This window comes from Solanum dulcamara, chromosome 7 (assembly GCF_947179165.1).
Source record: "Solanum dulcamara chromosome 7, daSolDulc1.2, whole genome shotgun sequence".
Lineage (NCBI taxonomy): Eukaryota > Viridiplantae > Streptophyta > Magnoliopsida > Solanales > Solanaceae > Solanum > Solanum dulcamara.
The window spans coordinates 30,693,060-30,714,386 of NC_077243.1; positions in this window are offsets into that span (position 1 = coordinate 30,693,060).

A 21,327-nucleotide genomic window follows, 5' to 3' on the forward strand; every position below is an offset into this window, starting at 1 on the left:
GCTACTCAGAATCGAAGAACTTAATAAACACTCTTAAATCCTAGCATTTTCTCCTCGCCGGAGCATTTTGTGTACTACCCGGAGTATATGAATCACCGAAATAATATTTTTATACTACTAAGAACTAAAAATATATTTTGAGAATGATTAAAGGAATGTATACAGAGAAGAGTTGCTTGATGAACAAAATGATGAAATAAGGTTGGTATTTATAGGTGTGAAAGAGGGACCTAACAATAATTAAAATAATTATATCAAAAAATCTGAAAATTTAATAGAAGATTGTGATGTCATGGGTAATGTGAAATGGAGGACTATTGATGTCATGAGTGATGCCAAATGGATCTAGATTTTTTCATAGTTGATGAGATGAACCTTCTTTTAACGGAATACCCTTTTTCGGAGCTGTGTTTGAAAAAGATAAATTCCTCATTAGGATTTAGTATCTTCATATGAATTGTTGCTATAGAAGGCTAATTTCATGAATTTTAAGAATCAATCAATTTGGATCATCCTAAACTAAGATGTGATTTTTTTCTACAAATACTCCATTTTGTCACAACACCATGTCTTACAACAATTAATTTATTAGACCAACTTAACCTGTAAAAATTAAAATATGGTCTCCTAAAAATTATAGGCAATGATGTTTGGGTTATTGAGAAATTTTAATCACCTAATTGGGACCATCCTATTGAAAGTTATGCCCAAAATACAAAAGTTGTATTATTTTTTCATCGAGAATTGAAACATCATATACATCATTTTTAGGAGGTGTTACAGTTGGGTAAGTAATTTTTGACCAAAACACCTTCCTTTTTTATTAAGTATTTTATGATTTTAACTCCTAAATCTTAGTTTCAAACCTCAAAAATCTTTGTTTCTTCCCTTATTCGAATCTAAGGAAAATAGTAATTTCTAACTCATTTTGAGCTCTATTTTTATGGATTTTCAACCATGAGTTCCTTATTACTAGTAGAATATGATTGTCCAATAAATTTCCAGATCTGACCCTTTTAAAAAATAATTAATTTTTGGACCATTTTACTCCCAATTTCGAAACCTATCAATATGGGTGTCATTGGACTTCTTGTGATGTGTATGTTTCATTATTGATAGTGGGTTGTCATTCCGAACATTGAATTCGAGTGTTGCTTGTCCAGTAGAGGTATTCGAGTGCTATTTCGGCAATTGAGGTAGGTTTGACTATCCTTCTTTGAGACTGAGATGTGTTAATTAGTCATTCATATATTATAGACTTTGGGATGGGGTTGTAGTATGAGTTGAGAATGTTATATATTTAGTGATGCCCGTGTGGGGGCTTATTTATTAATGTGTTGCCGTGTGGAGGTTTATTTGTATTACATGGCCCGTATGGGGGCCTTATTTATTATCTTATTTGGTTTGAGAGTATGTGATTCATAATTTGTCTGAGAAAGAGGCTTGAGTATATTATTTAACTTGTGATGCTCGCCTGAGGGGTTGAGTTGGAGTTTTAAGCATTCGTGAGTATTGAAATATTGTTGAGAAATGGGTGAATATTTAAATTGAAGTATTTACTTTCCATTACTATTGATTGAGGGTGAATATTAGGTATAGGTTAAGTGTTGAGAACTTTTAACCTTGCACTACATGTGAGTTGAATATTACTTCCATGCCATACATGTTTTGACTCATTCATCCTCATTCATCATGTCATGAAACATTGAGAAGTTGAGAAATATGGAAATTCTTTTTGAGAAAGAAAATGAAACACCTTTTTACCTTTGTATCTTGAGTCCCTGACCAAGGCAGTTTTACGACATATTAGTGGATACATTGTGATTTCTTGAGCACGAGGAGGTGTCAATGATGATGAAATATTATGATTGAGGTATATGGTCTGTGAGACCCCCATGGGTCCTTTTTGGTAGCACATCTCGGCAGGTGTATACGACAGGTTGTGCGATAGTCTTGATTCTACCGTACCACCATATTATTGCATCATCATATTGCATTGCATTGCATTGATAGTTGTACCACTTGAATTATCTATTTAATTATGATTATGAGCTGCTATTATGGGTTTACTTTACTCGCACTATTATATATATAAAATGGCAGCACCGATGCCGAAGTAGGACTTTTTTGTATGCAGCTGGAAGCGTTCCTTAGTTTATTTAATAGGTTTGATTAATTTTTTATACTCAGTTGGCTAAAACCTACTAAGTATATGTGGATTATACTCACCCCTACTTTTGTGTCCATTGTTGTTGCAGATACTAGTCAGGGTACCTCATGTGGCAATTGATATTCTAGTGGATTGTATATTCTTAGATTAGTAGTGAGGTCCCGAGATTGGGATTGTCACTAGTCTATCTTTATTTCTCAGCCTTTTATGTCATTCAGAGATTTATATTATATATTCAAACTCGAACCTTGTATTAGATGCTCTTTATACTTATGACATCAGGTTTTGAGATAATTTCATTCTTGTCCATTTATTGTATTTAATTGTGGCCTGACTTCCCTTTGGGAGTCTCATAAGGGTTTTTTTGGGCTTACACATCAGGATGAGATTTGAGATGTATGCCATTGTGACCTTGATTTTTGGGTCATGACAGTTACAATATCTTCCCCTTAGTATCATTCATCCTTGAATGATGACCAAGCTAGGAATTCACTCAAGGCACGAATGCAATGCAAGAACTCTAACAATCAAACTCAAGGATAATACTGAAACTCAAGAAGGCACTAACATTAGAGATAGGAATAGAAATATTACCTTCAACATTGAAGCTAGGAGGGATGAAATGATGCTGGTAATTGGCTTTTATATCCTTCTCGGCATCCCATGTAGCCTCTTCAACAAATGGATTTCTCCACACGATATTGACTGAAGCGACCTCTTTGGGCCTTAATTTACGAACCTGATAATCGAGAATCTAGAAAAGAAACTACTCATAGGACAAGCTATCTTTAACTCTAATGTTTTTTGTGGAAAAATGAGTAAAGGATCTCCAAATCATTTCTTAAGCAAGGAGATATGGAACAATGGATTAACAACATCTAACTCTGACGGAAGATCTTAACTCATAGGCGATGTTTCTAACTCTCTTTATAATCTGGTAAGGACCAATGTAATGTGGACTCAACTTCACTTTCTTCCTAAGCCTCATAATCCTCAGCTGAATTTGTAGTTTTAATGGCTAAGAAGTGGGTTGATTTGGTCATTATATCCATAATTACCCAAATAGAATTATATTGTCTGTGAGACTATGGTAAACCTATAATGAAATTCATGTTGATCATCTCTCACTTCCATTATGGCAACTCTTATATTTTGAGCCATACTACAAGGTCTTTGATTCTCAACTTTAACTTATTTACTATTTGGGCACTTGGAAAGAAACTCTGCTATATCTTTTTTCATAAAATTCCACCAATAGACTTCTTTCAAGTCATGGAACATTTTTGTGGATACTGGATGTATTGAATATCTGGAGCTATGGTCTTTTGCCATAATTCTGTCTTGAAGACCATCAATACTTAGAACACATAATCTATTTTGATACCTTAACACTCCATCTTATTCTTTGACGAAAGCCATTACTTTCTGCATATAAACATCTTCTTTTAATTGAAAGAGAATAGGATCTTACAAGTCTATGTACTTCTTTGGACAACTCTTTTTTCTCTTCCTTAACATGAGCAGTACTTTCTATTGACAATCTGCTAAGAGCATCAACAATAACATTAGATTTACTTGGATGGTAGAGAATACTCATGTCATAACCTTTGAGAAATTCAATCCATCTTTTCTACCTCAAGTTCATCTCTTTCTGACTAAATACATATTGCAGGCTTTTCTGATCACTAAACACTTCTACATATATGCCATAAAGATAATGATGCCAAATCTTTAGAGCAAACACTACTGCCGCCAATTCTAGATCATGTATCGGATAATTTCTCTCGTGAATCATAAGCTATCGAGAAGTATAAGATATGACTTTGCCTTTCTATATCAGCACACAACCCAATCCAACTCGGAATGCATCAAAATATATAACGAAGCCATCTATTCTTTCGGGCAGGGACAAAACTGGAGCAGTATCCAACCTCATTTTCAACTCTTGAAAACTATTCTCACAAGCTTCAGACCATTAAAACTTAGTCTTCTTCTGAGTCAACTTTGTTAATGAGAATGACATGGATGAAAACCCCTCAATAAATCTTCTATATTAACCAACCAAACCCACGAAACTCTATATATATGTCGGGGAGGTGGGTCTAGGACTGTTCTTAATAACCTCAAATTTTTGTGAATCCACTTGAATACCATCACCAGAAATAACATGGCCTAAGAATGCCACAGATGGAAGCAAAAACTCATACTTTGAAACTTAGCATATAACTCATTTTCCTTGAGAGTTTGGAGAAAAATTCTGAGATGGTTAGCCTCAAATAAATCAGAATGTTATTGATAAACACAATAAAAAACATGTTTAAATACTGCTTGAACATTCTATTAATGAGATTCATAAATGTTGTAGGAGCATTAGTCAAATTGAAGGACATAACTAGAAACTCATATTGACCATACTTGGTTCTGAAGGTTATTTTTGGAATGTCACATTCTATCACTTTCAACTGATGATAGCCCGATTTGTGGTCTATCTTGGAGAAATAAGTGGCACCCTGAAATTAGTCGAACAAATCATCGATTCTCGGGAAAGGATGTTTATTCATTAACCTTTATTAATTGGCAGTAGTTAATGCACATTCTCAAAGGACAAATCTTTCTTTTACACTAATAGGACAAAAGCGCCCCAAGGTGAGACATTCAGCCTAATGAATCCTTTATCTAGAAGGTCCTTCAACTTCTCTTTCAACACATTCAACTCTTTGGAAGCCATTTTATATAGAGGAATAAAAATGGGCTGAGTATTGGGAAGAACATCTATTCTGGAGTCTATCTTCCTTTCAGGAGTGACTCCGGGTAAATTGTCAAGAAATACTTCAGGAAACTCATTCACTACTAGGACTGACTGAAGGGATGGTGTCGCCACACTATTTTCTCTAACTTGGACAATGTAGTAGACACACCCCATAGAGACTAACTTTATGTCCTTAAGGTATGAAAAGAATCGACCCTTAGTCAAAGATGGACTACCCTTCCACTCTACGACTAGCTTATTTGAAAACTGGAACTTAAAAATTCGAGTTCTACAATCAACTAAGGAATAATAAAGCATAAAACTTGTCCATTCTAAGAACGACATCAAAGTCAACCATGTCTAACTCAATTAAGTTTGTAGAAGTATCTTTATGATAGACGGAGATTATACAATCATAATAAACTCTCTTGTCTAGAATAGACTCACTGACAGGAGTTGAAACACTAAATGGTTCTAAGAGTCATTCAGGAAGAATTCCAAACTTAACAGCTATATAAAGAGTCACAAAAGACAAGCTAACACCTGGATCGAATAATGCATTAACATCATGAGAAAAGACTTAAAGCATAATAGTGACAATATTTGGCAAGTTCTCCTAATTGTGGTGATTAGCCATATACTGTTTAAACCTCTACTTGTCCCCGATTTAGCATATCTTTGATTACCTCTACTTGGCAGTGCTGTCGAAGAAGATTGGGCTCTATTTCCCTCATCACTCTGAATCTCTATTGGACATTCTCTATGAAAGTGACCTACTTGGCCGCACTTGTAACAATCATTGGTGCCCATACGATAGTCTCCAAGAGGATCTTACCATACTTACCACAAGGCGGTACCCTCATAGGAACTTAGGCCACACTTTCTTGATAATGAGAATTATGTGCTCTAAAATTCTGTGACCTCTGATCAATCCTTATGTTGGATGCAAGTGCACTTGCTGCATGACTAGAAGACCTATTATGAAAGTAAGAGCTATTACCATCCACCCTTTGTTGTTTTGACTCATTGCCTGAGGATTTAGCTTTCTTACTCTAGTGTTCCTCCTTATCCTTCTTCTTATTGTCCTAAACTTTTTGGGAATACACCATTAGTCTAGAGGTGTCCATCTTTGTGATCAACAAGGCTTCCTGAAACCCCTTTTTTTACATGTCTGTCGAAACCTAAAACAAATTTCCTTATTTTGTCTCTTGCATTAGGAACCATTTCTAGAGCATACCTAGACAACTGAATGAATTTGAGGTTGTACTCCTTTATTGTCATCCCTTCCAACTTCAAGTTCATGAACTCTTCGACCTTTGCCTCCCTCAGATCTCATGGGAAGAAGTGATCTAGAAATGCACTCTCAAACTCATCCCAGACTGCAAATTCAGCATCCACACCTCTACTCTACTCCTAATGTTTATACCATATATTATCAACATCCTTCACTGGTAGGAGATAAGCTCAGCTCCCTCTATTTCCATGGAATGCATTGCTTTCAAAATTTTCCATATGTTGTTAATGAAATTTTAAGGATCCTTCTAAACTCTGGACCTAGTAAAGACAGGTGGGTTCATCCTCAGAAAATCTCTAATCCGATTGGCAGCAAATGGCTCTTAGGAACTAGAGTCGGGTACTAGATTATTTTGATAATCGGATTGTGCAACCATCAATTGGTGAGCATAGAGATAGATCCCACCTTAAAAGTCATCATAGGTTAAGCAGTCTGTGGAATTTATTGAGTCCTATTTGCCACCAAATTCTTACTCACAGTGGCTTAGGCTCAATTTCGAGTTAGCATTTTGGATAGTTGCAAAATCTTGTCCTCACCAATATTCCTCTACCTCAAAGTTCTTTTCGAAGGCATGATCTAAAATCATGAAAAACATGAATTAGAAGGAGATTTTTCATAGAGTTAAATTCTATAGCACGAATAGGTTTAACAAAATAGTGAAATAATTCTTAAAGTCCTGTAGCCTCCTTATTATAGGTGTGGCACGCTTCACACTGATAAGAAGGACTCTATTAGACCTAGCTTCATAGATACCTTAGGACTCTTGAATTTTGTGCTCTGATACCAAGTTTGTCACGCCCAGAGACTACACCCTGGATATGGCCAGCACTCAGAGACCATTGTTGGTCTCAAGCAAACCACTTATCCTGGCCAACTCACTTAGCATAAGACTCAAACTCAATAAAAGAGTAACATCAAGTGGGAAATCACATAACATTAGTATCAAGATCTATAATAACTAAAGATACTCATTTTAAATATAAGTCTAACATCATAACTTCATTAATAAAAGTCACAGTGTTTTTAAGAGAAACTTTGAATGACTCAAAATGTCTCCTTTCTACTCTATCTATGAAGCCTCTACTAACTACTAGGAAGGTTTTGTGATAAGCCCATAACTACTTTTAAGAATAATGAAATAACATAAAGCAAATAAAGAAGGAGCTCCTCTGAATGCAAAGAGGTCTCACCACAAGCTAGAGAAGATAAATCCTCAATGATGCACCTATTAATGATCTCTTACACCTGTATCTGCATCATAAAATGATGCAAGTCGAATTATATCAATACATGGAATGTACAAGTATGTAAAATGGGGTAAGAAAACTTACATCAAGATACTCAACTATGAATGTAACTCAACTCAGTAAATCATGTAATGAAATAAAAACACTGCTCTTAAAGGTATGCAACAATAAATGCAACTCAGTATGTTAAAATAATATACTTTACTTTATAGGGAGATTTTTTAACTGACAACCATCACTTATGAGCTAGTGATGATACAATGAAGCAGTGTCTTTCCCATAGCCATCCAATACCTTGTCAGGGTAAGGGACTTCACATCATCTGTGGATCAATATAAAAGTTCCTCTTTTGGGACTGTGAGGAGTCGCCCGAATGAACAGCATGATCCTATCTTACGCTGGCTATATAGTTTATGAGCATTGACATATTTAAACTCTTTTCCAAGTTGGTGTTCAATACTATTCCTATAATATTATTATGCTCATATACATCAAGTGAGTGAAATATTCAAAATACATCTTATCTAGTCTCATTGGACTGTTACATCAATTTAGATCAACTCTTCTTAACTCATCTCTTTTGTTAAGGTTAGATAACATCTCATATCATCAAATGCATTTAGAAAGAAATTACTTTAACTTCTCATCCCAATCACAAAATAGAGGTTTAAAAATATGTTAATACTCATGCATGAAAATAGACATTAAGAGACTCCTTCAAACTCAACATCATACTCAGCCCATTATTTATTTAATATGAAACAAAACCATCACTCTTTTTACATCAACATTGCATAAAAACACTTTAATATAAAACTCACTAAGGCTCATGTGAATACAAACATGAAAAAACATCTCCAGGATTTAACTCATGAAGATCATTAACATATAGACATATATGCACAATAACTCAATAGAATTTACATGGATAACTCAAGAATTTATTTTAATGACATAGTAAACTCTAACTTATAACTCAATTTGACCTTGTGAACATATAGGGCATGAGGACAAACTTAGTCCAAAGTTTTCATAGCCTTACATACTTAGAATGACAGTTATGTAGTTGGAAATTAAAGACCTTGCTTGAAAATCTTGAATCCTAGCTCTTCTTCTTCTCTCCAATTCTCTCTCAAAAGTTCCAAGTGTTAATGAGAGGAAAATACTATTGTCTACTGATAAGGGATTGATTTGTGGTCCCAAAATATATTGGGTTAAGTTTAGGAAAGGTGGGAAAAGATCGGAATGTTCCTCATTAAAACTGGGTGAGGCAGTTCATGAGGGGCCCTTTATGGTCCATATAACTCTTCACGAATCATGAAAGCGTCTGTGAAGTGGTTCTGGAAATTGTACTTGAGGGTCCTAGCCCTACCAAATACTTCTATGGTTCATGGTGGGTTCCTCTTGAAGGTTGCCTTACACAAAGCATTATATTGGTCGTATAGCCCTTCACAGACCATATAGGTGCCCGTGAAGGTGGGGCATTTGAGTCCATGGAGGGGTTCATCGACCTTTATTTAGAAATTTCCAACTTTCCCTCAAATCCATGGGCTCCCTTCACAACTCATGGTACTCTCCATAGTCCTTGGAAAGGGCCCATGAAAACCCCTTGATGTTCAACTTTATTTCCTCTGATCTTTTTAAAGTTAGATTAGGCTAAGAACTTTAGAGGTGTTATAATATCTTCCCCTTAGTATAATTCATTATCGAATGATGACCAAGCTAGGAATTCACACAAGACACGAATGCAATGCAAAAACTCAAATAATCAAACTCAAGAATAATACTCAAACTCAAGAAGGCACTAACATTAGAGATAGGAATGGAAATATTACCTTCAACATTGATGCTAGGAGGGATGAATAGATGCTGGTAAATGGATTTCATATCCTTATCGGCTTCCCATGTAGCCTCCTCAATAAACTGATTTCTTCATAAGACATTGACTGAAGCGACCTCTTTTATATTTAATTTACAAGCCTGACAATCGAGAATCTAGACAGGAACCTACTCATAGGACAAATTATCTTTAACTCTAATGTTTTTTCTAGGAACAATGAGTAAAGGATCTCCAAAGCATTTCTTAAACATGGAGATATGGAATACTGGACTAACGACATCTAAGTCTGACAGAAGCTCTTAACTCATAGGCGATATTTCTAACTCTCTTTATAATCTGGTAAGGACCAATGTAATGTGGACTTAACTTCACTTTCTTCCCAAGCCTTATAACTCCTTTCATGGGAAATACTTTCAAATACACCGAATCATTGACCTCAAAGTCCAACTTTCTTCTCCTAACATCAGTGTAGGATTTCTGATGACTTTACACATTTTTTAACCTTTCTAGGATAATCTTCACTTTCTTCATAGCCTGATGAACCAAGTCAGCCCCTATCAACTCAGCTTTACCAATCACATACCAGCCAATCGGATATCTATATCTCCTCCCATAAAGAGCCTTATATGAGGCCATTTGAATTCTCTAATAAAAATAATTATTGTAAGCAAACTCAATAAGCAAAAAATAGTCATCCCAATTACACTTGAAATTGATAACAAAAGTTCTCAAAATATCCTCAAGGGTATAAATTGTATGATATGTTGACCATTTGTCTGTCGATGTAAAGTGAGGCTAAGATTCACCTTTGAACTCAAACCTTCCTTGAAGGACTTCAAAAATTATGTAGTGAATTGGGTACATCTGTTTGAGAGGATGGATAAGGTAACCCCATGCAATTTGACTATTTCTTGAATGTATTGCCTTGCATAATCCTCAACTAAATTTGTAGTTTTAACGGCTAAGATGTGGGCTGATTTGGTCATTCTATCCACAATCATCCAAATAGAATCATATTGTCTGCGAGACCATAATAAGCTTATAATCAAATCCATGTCGTTCATCTCCCACTTCCATTATGGAAACTCTATATTTTGAGACATATAACAAGGTCTTTGATGCTCAACTTTGACTTGTTGACAATTCTGGCACTTGGAAATAAACTCTGCTATACCCTTTTTCATCCCATTCCACCTATAGACTTCTTTCAAGTCATGGAACATTTTTGTGGATACTGGATGAATTAAATATCTGAAGCTATGGGCATTTTCCATAATTCTATCTCAAAGACCATCAATACTCGGAACACATAATCTACTTTGATACCTTAATACTCTATCTCCCCTTTAACGAAAGCCATGACTTTCTGCATATAAACATCTTTTTTTAATTAAAGGATAATAGGATCTTGATCTTGCTTTTCCTTCACCTCAAAAACTATTGAACACTCAGCCCTATTTTGGACAATCACACCTCCCTCGTCAGAGTCCACAAGACAAACTCCTAATCTTGCAAGTCTATGTACTTCTTTGGCCAACTCTTTCTTCCTTTCCTCAACATGAGCAGTACTTTCTATAGACAACCTGCTAAGAGCATCAACAATAACATTAGATTTATTTAGTTGGTAGAGAATACTCATGTAATAACCCTTGAGAAATTCAAGCCATCTCTTCAGCCTCAAGATTCACTGAACACTTCTACATATATTCCATAAAGATAATAATGCCAAATCTTGAGAGCAAACACTACTGCCGCCAACTCTAGATCATGTGTTGGATAATTCCTCTCGTGAATCATAAGCTGTCTAGAAGTATAAGATATGACTTTGGCTTTCTGCATCAACAAACAACCCAATCCAACTCTAAATACATCAAAATATATGATGAAGCTATCTATTTTTTTGGGTAGGGACAAAACTGGAGCAGTAGCGAACCTCATTTTCAACTCTTGAAAACTATTCTCATAAGCTTTGGACCATTGAAACTTAGTATTCTTCTAAGTCAACTTTGTTAATGACAACGACATGGATGAAACCCCCTCAATAGATCTTCTATAATAAGTAGCCAAATCCAAGAAACTCCGTATATCAGTCGGGGAGGTGGATCTAGGTCAGTTCTTAACAACCTCAATTTTCTGTGAATCCACTCGAATACCATCACCAGAAATAACATGGCCTAAGAATGACACAGATGCAAGACAAAACTCACACTTTGAAACTTAGCATATAACTCTTTTTCCTTGAGAGTTTGTAGAACAATTCTAAGACGGTTGTCCTGCTCTTCCTCATTCCTCGAATAAATCAAAATGTTATCGATAAACACAATAACAAACATATTTAAATACTGCTTGAACATTCTATTCATGAGATTCATAAATGTAGTAGGAGAGTTAGTCAAATTGAAGGAAATAACTAGAAATTCATAGTGACCATACTTAGTTTTGAAGGCTATTTTTGGAATGTCACATTCTCGTACTTTCAACTGATGATAGCCCAATCTGAGGTTTATCTTGGAGAAATAAGTGGCATCCTAAAATTGGTTAAACAAATCATCGATTCTCGGGAAAGGATACTTATTCATTATAGTAACCTTGTTTAATTGGCAGTAGTTAATGCACATTCTTAAAGGCCAATCTTTCTTTTGCACTAATAGGACAGGAGCACCCCAAGGTGAGAAATTTACCCTAATGAATCCTTTATCTAGAAGGTCCTTCAACACTTTTAACTTTGCGGGAGCCATTTTTGATAGAGGAATAAAAATGGGCTGAGTATCGGGGAGAACATCTATTCTGGAGTCTATCTTCCTATCAGGAGGGACTCAAGGTAAATTCTCAAGAAATACTTCAGAAAACACATTTACTACTGGGACTGACTGAAGATATGGTATCGCCACACTATTTTCTTTAACTCGGACAATTTAGTAGATACACCCCATGGAGAACTACTTTATGGCGTTAAGGTATGAAAAAAATCGACATTTAGTCAAACCTGGACTACCCTTCCACTCTAAGACTGGCTTATTCAAAAACTGGAACTTGACAACATGGGTTTTACAATCAACTAAGGCATAACAAGCATAAAGTCAGTCCATTCCAAGAATGAAATCAAAGTCAATCATGTCTAACTCAACTAACTTTGTAGAAGTATCTTTATGATATACAAAGACTATACAATCATAATAAACTCTCTTATCTAGAATAGATTCATTGGTAGGAGTAGAAACACTGAATGGTTATAAGAGTTATTCAGGAAGAATTTCAAACTTAACAGCTACACAAAAAGTCACAAAAGACAAGGTAGCACTTGGATTGAGTAATGCATTAACATTATGAGAAAAGACTTAAAGCATACCAGTGATAACATTTGGCAAGTTCTCCTAATCATGGTGATTAGCCATAGACGGTTTAAACCTCCACTTGCACCCGAATTAGCATCTCTCTGATTATCTCTACTTGGCGATGCTGTCAAAGAAGATTGGGCTCTATTTCTCTCATCACTCTGAATCCCCATTGGACATTCTCTATGAAAGTGACTCGCTTGGCCGTACTTGTAACAATCACTGGTTCCCACACGACACTTTACCATGTGGATATTACCATACTTACCATAAGATGGTGCCCTCATTGGACCTTGGACCACACCTCCTTGGGACTAAGAGTTCTGTGCTCTAAAATTCTATGACCTCTGATCATTCCTTATGTTGGGTGTAGGTGCACTTTTTGCATATGATTCATGACCAAAAGACCTCTTATGGAAGAAAGAGCTATTACTATTTCCACCCTTCTATTGGTTTGACCCATTGCCTGAGGATTTGGCCATCTTACTAGTGTTCCTCCTTATCATTCTTCTTATTTTCCTCAACTTATTGGGAATACACCATGAGTATGAAGGTGTCCGTATCTATGATCAACAAGGCTTCCTGACACCCCTTCTTTACATGTTTGAGAAAATCTGAATTTTTTTCCTCATTCTGGCTCTCGCATTGGGAACCATTTCTAGAGCATACCTAGATAACTAAATGAATTTGAGGTCTTACTCCTTTACTATCATCACTTCCTGCTTCAAGTTCATGAACTCCTTGACCTTTGCCTCCCTCAACTCTCACGGGAAGAAGTGATCTAGAAATGCATTCTCGAACTCATTCCTAACTGTAGATTTAGCATCCACACCTCTACTCTACTCCCACTGGTTATACCATACATTATCAACATCCTTCACCTGGTAAGAGACAATCTCAATTCCCTCTATTTCCATGGAATGCATTACTTTCAGAATTTTCCACATGTAGTTAATGAAATTTTGAGAATCCTTCTAAACTCTGGACCTAGTAAACAAGAGTGGGTTCATTCTCAGAAAATATCTAATCCGGTTGGTAGCAAATGGCTCTTAGGAACTATAATCGGGTACTACTAGAGTATTTTGACAACCGGTCTGTGCAGCTATCAAATGGTGAGCATACAGATAGCTCCCACCTTAGCAGTCATCGTAGGCTGAGTAGTTTGTGGAATATTTTGAGTCCTATATGCCACCACATTTTGAATCTCATTGGATTAGACTCAATTTTGGATTAGCATTTGGATAGTTGCAAAATCCCTTCCTCACTAATATTCCTCTAGTTCAAAGTTTTTTTCAAAGGCGTGATCTGAAATCGTGAAACACATGAATTAGAAGGAGTTTTTTCATAGAGTTAAACTCCATAGCATGAACAAGGTTAAGAAAAAAGTGAAGTAATTCCTAAAGTCCTGTAGCCTTCCTATTGTAGGTGTGGCATGCTTCACACTGGTAAAAAGGACTCTACTAGACTTGGCTTTATAGACACCTTAGGACTCTTGAACTCTTTGCTCTGATACCAATTTTGTCACACCCCGAGCCTATGATATGGCCGGTACTCAGAGACCATTGTTGGTCTCAAGCAAACAACTTAACCTGGCCAACTCACTTAGCAACAACTTAACCTGGCCAACTCACTTAGCAGAAGACTGAAACGCAATAAAAGAGTAACATCAAGTGGGCAATCACATAAAATTCTCATCAATCTCTAGAATAACTTAAGATACTCATTTTAAATACAAGTCTAACATCATAACTTCATTAATAAAAGTCATTGTTTTTTAAGACAAACTTTGAATGACTAAAAATGTCTCATTTCTAGTCTATCTATGAAGCTTCTACTAACTACTAGGAAGGTTTGAAGATAAGCCCACAACTACCTTTAAGAAATAATGAACTAATATAAAGCAAATAAAGAAGGAGCTCCTCTGAATGTAAGGAGGTCTCACCACAAGCTAGAGAAGATAAATCGTCAATGGTGCACTTGTTGATGATCTCTTATACCTGTATATGAATCATAAAATGATACAAGTCGTATTATATAAGTACATGGAATGTAAAGTATGTAAAATGGCATAAGGAAACTTACATCAAGATACTCAACTAAAGAACTTAAATCTGAATGTAACTCAACTCGGCTAAACATGTAATTTAATAAAAACAATTCTTTTAAAGGTATACAACAATAAATGCAACTCAGTATGTTAAAATAAAATACTTTACTTCATAGGGATATTTTCTAATCGACAACTATCATTTATGATCTAGTAATGATACAATGAAGTATTGTTGTTCCCACAGACGTCCAATACCTTACCAGGGTATGAGATGTCACATCATCTCTGGATCAATATAAAAATTCCTCTTTTGGGACATTGAGGAGTTTCCCTAACGAACAACATGATCCTATCCTACGCTTGCTATGTAGTTTATGAGGATTTCTTAGTTAAACTCTTACCAAAGTTGATGCTCAATACTACTTCCAAAACATTATTATACTCTTATACATCAAGTGAGTGAAATACTTAAAATATATCTCATCTACTCTCATTGGACTTTTACATTAATTTACATCAACTCTTTTTAACTCATCTCTTCTCTTAAGGTTAGGTAACATCTCATCTCATCAAATGCATTTAGAAAGAAATTACTTTAACTCGTATCCCAATCACAAAATAGAGGTTTAAAAATTTGTCAATATTTATGCTTGAAAGTAGATATTAAGAGACTGCTTCGAACTCAACATCATACTCAGCCTGTCATTTATTTAATATGAAAAGAAAACATCACACTTTTACATCAACAATGCATAAAAATACTTTAATATGAAACTTTCTAGGGTTCATGTGAATGCATACATGAACAAACATCTCCAGGATTGAACTCATGAATATCATCAATGTATAGATATATATACATAATAACTTAATAGAATTTATATGGATAACTCAAGAATTTACTTTAATGACATAGGAAACTCGAACTTATAACTCAATTTGACCTTGTCAACATAAAGGGAAGAGAACGAACTTAGTCCAAAGTTCTGATAGCCTTATATACTTGGAATGATAATTATCTAGTCGAAAATTGAAGGCTTTGCTTGAAAACCTTGAACCTTAGATCTTCTTTTTCTTCTCTCCAATTCTTTCTCTCAAAAGTTCTAAGTGTTAATAAGAGAAAAACCCTATTGGCTATTGATAAGGGACTGATTTTTTGTCCCAAAGCATATTAGGTTAAGTTTGGAAAAATTGGAAAAAGGCCATAATTCCTCCTATTAAAACTGGGCGAGGCAGTTCACGAAGGGCCCTTCACGGGCTGTATAAGTCTTCACGGACTGTGAAGTGGTGCTGGAAATTTTCCATAATGGACATGGTCCCACAAAACACTTCCATGGCTCATGGAAACTTCCATGGCTCGTCGAGGGTTTCGTGAGGGGGAAGGAAAACTTGTACCTGAAGGTTGCCTTCCACGAAGAACTATAGGGTCGTATAGCGCTTCACGAACTGCATAGGTGCCTGTGAAGGTGGGGTCTCTAGGTCTTGAAGAGGAAAAAAGTTCATGGATCAATCCATGACTCTTGGAAACCACCACGGTCTGTGGAGGGGTCCGTGGACCCTCCCTTGGAAATTTCCAACTTCCCCTCAACTCTACGGGGGGTCTGTGTTAAGGTCCTATGAAAATCCCTTGACCTGCAACTTCATTTCTTTTGATCTTTTTAAAGTTTGATTAGGCTAGGAATTTGAAGGGTGTTACAAGAAAGAAATAACAAACATAATAGTTGAGATGAATGACGATATACTCATCTAATCTAACAATGCCTCTACTAATATAGATAGGGTCGTAAGACAAGCCCTAGCTTACCCAAAACATAAGAAAGTACATAAATCTGAAAGTAAAGAAATGACATAACGGGGTTACCCTGAATCATGAGGACTTACCAAAATAAGCAACTCTGAGGGGAACCCTAACTAACCGCGGGAATGGACAGGATCATCGTGGCCTATATTATGAAACAATATATATAAAAGTATGTGTTAGAACATGTAATGTACTAGGGATGTGAGTAATATGCATAACGTAAAATATAAGATCATAATAGGCATAAACATGGAATGTATGACCAAAATTCTTTAAAAAAGTGAAGTAAATCATAAAATCATGAGATAAGATCAATATATCATAGAAAGACATCATTCAAAAATTTGTAAGAAAATATGATCATTTTGTAGGATATGGACCATAACCGACAATAAGACCATGTGAAGTACAACATAGTATCTTGTATAAATCCTACACTAAAAAGGAGAGAATACTTGCCAAGGTAGACTCTGTATCATTATCATCATGAGCTATTTATGGATCCACTAGCTAAGTCATTTAAGACAATCTATGGGGTACGTAGTTTGAGACTAGAAGTTGCTACTAGAGACTCCCTCACCAAGCCTTCACCTCAATCCCTCTCGGTGCTAAGTCAAAATCTCAACGGAATAGATAATATAAACTATCACATAACATTAGGAAAGGTACTAAACATCTACCAATTCACATCATAAAATCACCTAAGAGTAGCTTCTTTTAAATCATGATTTATAACATAATTCATATAGACACTTACCTTTCTAAGCATCTAAATCATGATTTTATTCATATTGTGAGAAAACCTTTCACAACTCAGTGATACATACTTGAAAACATCCTTGAAACATAATTCATCATTTTCATAAAACATGGTCATAGGCATGATGCATGAGCTCATAAGAAATTAATTAAAAATCATGTATCTTGGTAAATTAATGCATAAGGAAGCAGAATAACATTAATTGAATCAAATTTAAAAGGACCCATGAGAATTGATATAAAACCCCACTTAAATTTGATGAAATTGAACTTGAAAGAATTGAGATTTTTTGTGACCCAATGGATGAAAGAAAATCCACTGGTGAATTCCCACATAACTTGATAATAAAAGTCCTAATGAAAGCTCTAACAATGGAGACTTGAATTTGACTTGAAACCCTAGCCTTGACTTGGACAAAAGACCTTGGGAGAGAACCTTGAGAGCCATAGATGGTTTCAGGAGATTAGGTGGGAATGCAGAGTGTTTGAAAGGTTTGTATAGTTATAGGACATCCAAAGCATAACTTTGTAAAATTTAGGGGGCGCATGTTAGGTAAAACTAGCAATTTTCTCAGCGCACAATAGCAAGTTTGCAATTGTGGCAGGAGATAGCTATGGCATGGCGTAAAGTAGCTACCCCTGCTCGACAATTCATAACTTTGATGACTGGAATACCTAGAAATCTATAGCCTATTACATTTGGGAGCTATTTTCCTCTAGGGTTTCAGACTATCTCTGAGAAAATAGATACAAGCCGTTTGAAAGATGAGGTGCAATTATGCTCCATCAAATAGGAGATTCAAAAATCAGTACTGCAGCGACTATATTTTTAAAATGTTGAAACCTCCCCTCATCTAACCCCTATCAATGGACCTGAGCAAAGGAACCAAAATAAGGGTATGTATCTAAACTATGTTCCTCTGATGATGAAGAATAGGGTTTTAACTGTGAAAATAGAGAAAAATAATATTAGAGACCATGTAAAAACCTAGGAGTCAGCTCTTATTCGATTTGTATTGGGTGATGCACCACTGGTTAATTACATGGAGAACTATGTAGTTAAAGTATGGAAGGCGAACCCTAGGGTTCTCTTTCATGATGATGGCTATTTTATCTTCAAATTTCAGACTAAAACAGAGAAGGAAAGAGTGCTTGTGGAAGAATCATACTATATGAACAATAGACCACTTGTGATTAAGCAATAGGAACTAGATTTTGAATTTGACAAGGAGATTTTAAGCTCAATACCGATATGGGTCAAATTTCGTAGGCTCCCTGTGGTCTACTGGTTAGTAGAACCATTAAGCAAGGTAGCTAGTGTAGTGGGCTAACCCTTACACATAGAAAACTTCACAGCTAATGTAGAGAAGATATCATTTGCAAGGATTTTGGTAGAAGTAGATACAGCCTATGCCTGAAATGATGGTGATTGAATCACTCTCTGGATCTTGGGATCAACCAATAGAATATTAATGGAAGCCTAAGTATTGCAATGAATGCATGAAATTTTGGGCACACTGATGCTAAGTGCTGGTACAAAAAAGAGGTTAATCAAGAGGTGGAGGAAGAACATATTGAAAATGGGCCAAAGAAGGTGATGGAAGATCACATTGTAAAGAAGGGGAACACTAAAAAGCAAAGGAATCACAAGCAGGTTTGGCTAGCAGTTACTCATAGAATGGAGAGATCTTCTAAAACTCAGATATAATGCAAGGTTGTGGAAAGAGCACGAGCAAAGAATATATAACAAGGGGTAAATTCAAATGGTGGTACACCAACTCAAAGGAATGGTAAGCAAATAATGGGCTAGGAAGATGGATTAGGTGTTGGTAACCTCATGCCATTTTTTCCACCATGATAATTGCCACTTAGAAAATAAGGGGCCTGAATCAGGCCCACAAATAGAAGGAGGTGAAACTCTTTCGAGCAAAATAAAAAATAGAAATATTTGGTTGTTTGGAAATAAAGGTGAAGCTACGAGAGTAATGGTAAAGATTGAAAAGGATTGGGATTTGTGCAGTAAATATAGTGCAATGCCTAATGGAAGAATCTGGCTAATGTGGAGAAAGTGTATTTATGTTACTATAATTGAGTTAAGGGATCAATTTATACACTGTGAGGTGGAAGATCCTAGAACTCAGACCCATTTGTATCTCACGGTAGTATTTGCTATGAATGAGTTGAATCAGAGGGAGAGGCTATGGGATGATATATCACATATTGTTCCCTGGATCTTGTGTGGTGATTTCAACAATGTACTAAGTTCAGGTGATAGAATGGGCTCAGTTGTGACTACTACTGAGGTAAAAGGATTTCAAGATATGTTAGATAGACTGCAACTAACACCATTGAAATGTACAGGTTGGCACTTTACATAGTGTAACAAAAAGGAAATGGGGACAAGGATGTGTAGTAAGATTGATTGGGCAATTGGAGATCTTAACAAGTTACAACAGTATGGTTAGGTGCAAGCAGAATTTCTAAATCCCTCAGTCTCTGACCATTCCCCAATTTTAATCACCTAGTTCTGATATTTTACAATTCATCCCAGACCTTTTATACTTTATTCTAATGTTATGGAGCACCCTGGATTTTCTAGGATTCTGGACCAAGTTTTGAATGAGAGATGGTACGATCAGGCTGTAAGGAATGTATGGGGGAGACTTAAATAGCTCAATGTTAAACTAATAGATATGAATAGATATATGCTCAAAAAATTCATGTAGCCAGAGAGAAGCTGGATATAACCTAAAGGTAGATGCAGAGGGATTTGTTGGACCAAATGCTTTTTGATCAAGAAAAACAATTGTTGCTTGAGATTGAAAAGTGGTGTAAGATGGCAAAGCAGGTGTTGAGGAAAACATCTAGAGCTACTTGGATTGAATGTGGGGACTCTAACTCCAAGTACTCTCATGCTCAATGGAAGATCATATCCAGTCACAATGATATCACATCCATCTATACTAGAACAATATCAAGCTAACAAAGCCTGTGGATATAGAAGCTAAATTCATAAGTGTGTTTTCTGGGCTGATGGGTGACTATGCTACTGAATTTCATGCTTGAATGTTGAGGTTTTCAAGAAGGGTGTTTGCCTAAATCTTCATCAACAAAGAGAACTCATTAAAGAGGCGACATTCAAAGAGATCCTTGAAGCTGTTAATTCAATGCCAAAAGGTAAAGCACCTGGGGTGGATGGATTTTCTATTGAGTTCTTAACAAAGAACTAGGAAGTTGTACATAAGAGTGTGTTGGAAGTTGTACAACAGTTCTTCATCACTAAATAGATTTGAGAAAAGCATATGATACACTAGAGTGGAGATTTCTAAAGTACCTAATAATTGAAATGGGATTTCCAGCCAAATTTATATTTTGGATCATGACTTGTGTATCTACAGTTTCATATTCCTTATTGCTGAATGGAGTTCTGACTGTCCCTTTTCCTGCCAAAAGAGGATTGATACAAGGGGATCCAATGCTTTATCTTATCAATGGTGTATTTGGGAAGAGAATTGAAACAACTTTCTATGAATGGAGATTTTAATTTCCATCCTAGGTGCATGAGCTTGGGAATTGGTCATGTTTTCTTTGCTAATGATATCCTCATGTATTGTAAAGCTAATATGATTTCTATTAGGCTACTAGATGATTCATTCATGAAGTTCTCTAAAGACTCAAGACTCCAAGTCAATGCAGACAAGAGTTTTTTATATATAGCAGGCATGGCAGATCATACTAAGCAAGAATTATTGAATAAACTGGGCTTTAAAGAGGGCACTTTTCCCTTTAGACATTCGGGAGTACCTCTGGCATCAAAGAAACTCAATGTCAATTAGTTTATGCCCCCCATTTAAAAGACCACTGCCAAAGTTACTTGTTGGTCAGCCAAATTATTATCCTATGTTGGTAGAGTTCAGCTGATCCAATCCTACTGGCACAAGTATTCCTACTACCCAAGAAGTTCATTAAGGCTATTGAACAAATATGTAGCACATTCTTATGGACAGGAAAGGTCACCATATCCAAGAAAGCCTTAGTTTCTTGGGAAGCAATTTGTAAACCATATGTTACAGGTGGACTGA